This window comes from Chlorocebus sabaeus, chromosome 21 (genome assembly GCF_047675955.1).
Source record: "Chlorocebus sabaeus isolate Y175 chromosome 21, mChlSab1.0.hap1, whole genome shotgun sequence".
NCBI lineage: Eukaryota > Metazoa > Chordata > Mammalia > Primates > Cercopithecidae > Chlorocebus > Chlorocebus sabaeus.
This window is the reverse complement of record NC_132924.1, coordinates 97,541,489-97,546,466: the sequence shown is the minus strand read 5'-3', so window position 1 is coordinate 97,546,466 and position 4,978 is coordinate 97,541,489. Positions and strand designations below refer to the sequence as shown.

The window sequence follows — 4,978 nt, the reverse complement described above, 5'->3', positions numbered from 1 at the left end:
AGAACAGAACCATAAACATGCTAGCTCTTTCTCTCTCCTGTATTCTTTGGAAAATTTTAACCAAAGCTTATTTAGAATGTTTTCTAAATTGTAAATTGATAAAAAATATCTTTATAAGGATGGGCAGTGTGAATTATAAGTGAGTGAGATAGCAACCATCCAAACATAACATGATTAATCTAATTGCACCCACATACTCAATTTAAATAGTCTTAGATCTTTGAAATTCTGAATGGTTCATTACACCCCGAAATAATAAGTAGAAAGCAGAGACCTTTCAAACTAAAGACACTGTAAATTTAGCAGTGGATGACTTAAAATGCTTGAATACTATTTTAAAATACCACTTAAATTATTAAATAAAAATAAACCTTATACATGTATTTCAGAGTATAATTAAATTAATGTTTACTTTTTAAAAAAAACTCCCTAAATGAAAAAAAAAAACCTGAGGCCATCCATTTAAATGCTAGCAACCCAGAAATATGTATTCGAATATACTTTCCCATTAAAAAATCTTAGTAATTATAACCGAAAACTATTTTCATTCCCAAGAGTAGAAATAAGAATATCAAAGAATAACCTAAGAAAGAAATGTGAAGGATTTATGGCTAAGAGACAAAGTATAGCTAATAAATATTAATGGCTAATAAGTAAATACATGGATGTCATAATCTGATATAGGAAAACTCTGTTGTATGATTGTAATAGCTACCTCGAGTTAATTTACACACTTAAATACATCCCGGGCAAATACAGCTTGAACTTAATGCAATAAGTTTATATGGGAGGAAAATTTCTATGGGAGGAAAATGTATTTGAGAGGAAAAATGTACATAGAATTAATCTGAGTAAAGAAACATAAGATGCAAGTGGTAGAAACATGCCTGATCACTTAAAAACTGCATTTTAAAGTCCCAATAGTTAACACATCCCGTCTATTCCTGTCTTAAGTGTATTTCTGTAAGAAATGGGTATTTGGACTCATGCTGGGGTGCTCTGAATTCAGATATATGGTAGTGTGGCGTCTTTGCAGTAAAGACAATTACTTAAGAGCCTGCTTCTTATTCCCCCACTAGTATCAAAGGATACATCACTGTTAAGAGAGAAGGTGTTGTGAGTTAAGCAAAGTGGAAAGTAAGTGCACAAACAGCACTTGCCTAATGCAGGCAGTTTGTTTTCAACAATTTTAAATCTCATCCCTAAGACATGTTATTTAGTTGGAAAGAAAATAACTTTCAAATAGCCTGAGTAGTACAGGTGACTGATATAGATTCTTCTAACTGTAACTGAAATATTTTTGTAGGTCACATATTCTCAATTCATATTGTTTAAAACTCATAGGTAAAACTTTAATACAGTTTATTTCAAATTTGGTACACATTATGCAGTAGGATATTTAGAACTATTTTGTCAGGTATAATGAAATAATGATACCAGTTACTAATTATACTAATTTTATTTTGTGTTATAAAATGTGTTAGTATTTTCTGCCTCTTATTAACAAAAAATAAAATGACATGCAAGTTGCCAGATTAATCAGATTGTAGAAATATACACTTTTCTTTTTCCTTTTTTTAACATACAGAAAAACTTTGATTATAAGACTTAATGAATTCAATTGAATTATGTCTGATTTTTATATTTAATTTATATTTATTTCCAAAAGCAGAATCCAGGGTGGTGGTGGGCTGAATTATTCGCCTCCTCTCTTTATTTCTTCCTGCGTCTGTGTCCTTACTTAGCTATACAACTGTGCAGTATGTTCGCCTTGTGATCCAGCATAATTTCCTGTCCCAGGGTTTGGCCTTGTGACCTGCTTTGGCCAATAAAATGAGAAATGGTATGCTAATTTTCAGCCTAAACTTCAAGAGACCTAAGTGTTTGGAAACACTTGCTACTTTATGATTCTGCCATCACCTTGTGAAGGATATGATCAGGCGAAACTGTGCGTTTTAGAAAAACAATGAGAGACATATGCAAAAAAGCCAACCCACCATCTTAGCCCAGCCTAGATCAGCTGACTCCCAGGCAAGTGAAGAAAACTCAGCAAGAATGGAAGAGCCGCCAAGTCCAGTCTGGACTAGATCAGTTGACACTAGGAATATGTGAGAAATAAATATTTATGCTGGGACACTGATGTTATGTGGGTGGTTGTTATGCAACCATATTGAATCAATAGGTAGCTGATAAACCATCACATGTACTAAAGGATCACCAAGTCTTATATTACAACTCTTGTTTTACAAATATCTTAACAGTTTCACTAAATATTTAACTGAATTATTCCAAATTAAATAATTTAAAAGGCATACTGATTTTTATATTGTTTTCATAATGTATTAATTATTCTTTATGGGCATCATTTTAATAATAATAACTACTTAACAGCAATCACTTTAAATATAATTTATTTCCTCACAGGTGTTTTTACAATAGCTCTTAAAAAGTGTATTAATACTTTTTTTAAATTGAAACAAAAAGTCAACATTTTTTTTTTTCCGACAGAATGTAACTGTGATAATGTTGGGCACTGGACTGTCCCTCATAGTACTTATTAGTTCTTAGCTATTAGCATTGCTCATTAAACTCCAATATATTTGTCCTGTGAGCAACTACTTCATTAGTATCCGTTTGATTTTACAAGTAAATCTGATGTTGATGCAGTGAAGAAGAGCTAGAGCTGGAGCTCATTTCCTAAAGCACTTGCATTCTGCACTTTACCTCTGAACAGTCTTTTCCTTACCCCATATGGAGAAAGCTGGCTGTGCAACTCCTCTCCTGTCTTCACCTAAAACAGCCAGGGATTGCCAGGAGAAAGCCTGCTGGCTGCAAACAGTGAGGTGAGATTTCGACTTTCCAGCAGTTAGATGTACTTGTTTAATAACCTTGCACACCATGGCACTGTTCTTCAATGTGCCTCCATTAGGAGTAAAATACAGGCTTTTTTTTTTTTTTTTTTTTTTTTTTTTTTAAATCTGCTTTTGTTATTTATAAAACCTTGGAGACTTATCACTTCTCTAACTAGCATAAGGTAGTCATTTTCCTAAGTGAGGCACAATCAAAGTCAGCCTCTCTTTTGTAAAACTAAGGCTATGATAGTATGATAGTTTAGGAAACGAGAATCAAGCTGTAACTAAAGGGTTGGTTGGTTGTTTTCCCCTTTATTCATTTTCCTGACCTATTTATTTATTATTTATTTATTTATTTATTTATTTATTTATTTATTTATTTTCAGGCCTAATTCACTTTATTTTTCTTGTATAAAACCCCTATGTTGTAACCACAGCTAGAGCCTGGGTCCTCTGCACCGAGACTCTGGTACGGGTCTTGACGAGGTGGTCAGTGAATTTCTGATAGGGAGACTTGGTGAATACAGTCTGCATTCAGAGGTCGGGGGTCAGGTAGCTGTAGGTCTTAGAGATGGCACCAAAGGTGGCCTTGGCGAAGTTGCCCAGGGTGGCAGTGCAGCCCCTGACTGAGGTGTAGCAGTCATCCATACCAGCCATCATGAGCAGCTTCTTGGGCACAGGCGATGCCAGTGCCCCGGGCGCGGGAATGAGGCATAGCAGCACAGAGCCGCAGCGACCTGTCACCTTGAGAGGGACGGTGTGGGGCGTGACGATCTTGTTTCCCTAGAACAAGATCTGCGCACGGGGACAACGGAGAGTTTGACCCGCGGATAGCAGTGGCCACCTCCTTGGAGCACTTAACACCCAGAACGACGTGGCTATTGTAGTCCCTGAAGGCAACAAACGCCTTGAACCTGGTGTGCCTTGAACCTGGCGCGGGTCAGCTTCTGCACCGGCATAATCTTCAAAACCTCGTCCTTGAGAGAGGCCCCAGGAAAAAGTCAATGATCTCAGATTCCCTGATGGGCAGGAAGGACAGACAGATCTCCTCCAGGGACTTGATCTTGATGTCCTCCACCAGGCGGCCCAGCTTGGTGACGGGCATCCACTCCTCATCCTCGGCCTTGCCTCCGCTAGCTCCGCGGCCTCGGCCCGTCCACGGCCTCGACCCCGGCCCCGGATGCTACTGACGAAACCTCCGCGGAAGTCACCGCTGTTCCACATCCCAAGGCTCCCGGGGTCCCGGACCCCGCCGCTGCACCGGCGTCATCTGCCATTTAGTGTTTTCTCAGAGAAGAACTTCCTGGCCTACTTATACAAGGAGGTTCATAAAAACAATAGAGATACCCCTCAGGAATTTGAATTAACCTAAGAAGACATCCACAACTTTAGATACCAGGAATCAATTTGACTGATACAGAGGCTGGGGCGAATAAAGGGTTGCTGGTTGCTAACAGATGTATTCCTAACAAAACAGGCAGATTGGGCTGTGTTGACATCTAAGGTTTAAGCTCTTATCTATTACTCTCACTATGACTCATTATTTTCACAAAGCACCCTTAAAAACCATTTATCACTGAGAAGAGCCCATGATAAAGCTTCTAAGAGGTTGCCTTCTGTTATTTAAAGAGGAGCCACTTAGCACTGGCTGTTGATTAGAAGACACTTAAGTGAAAAATATCCTTTCTTCAGACGGAGTCTATGCCTTTAATCATCTCATCTGGTAAACAGTCGTCGCAGTAAAAGGTGTTTTTTTATTGTTCCAATAATATATGTATGTGTTGTTATATTTCTTGCAATATGTTCCTAGACCTCAATCATTAGTGGGCAAAGGTCCAGAGAGATGAAAAATATTGAATACATATTAAAGGTGAAATTAATGACCATTTTTAAAATTCTATTACTTATTTTTGACAGAAGTAACTTTTTCAAAAGAAAATAACATTAATGAAATCTTTCAGATTTGACCTTTTAATGGCAGTAAAATTGAGTTGCATAAATTCTATTAATGGTAATGGCTGCTTCCCAGCAAAACCTCTCTGATATTGTGGAAACTGGTATTACTCAGGATTTTCAGAATCACTCTCTGTAAACAACTTTTGAAAATGGGTTAAATCAGTGAAGTC

The 4,978-nt window shown here is 37.4% G+C and overlaps 1 pseudogene; it reads right to left on the bottom strand.

Moving 5' to 3' along the window:
• Positions 1–3,272: 3,272 nt before the first annotated feature.
• On the bottom strand, positions 3,273–4,129 carry LOC140709596 (small ribosomal subunit protein uS5 pseudogene; annotated as a pseudogene).
• Positions 4,130–4,978: the final 849 nt, after the last annotated feature.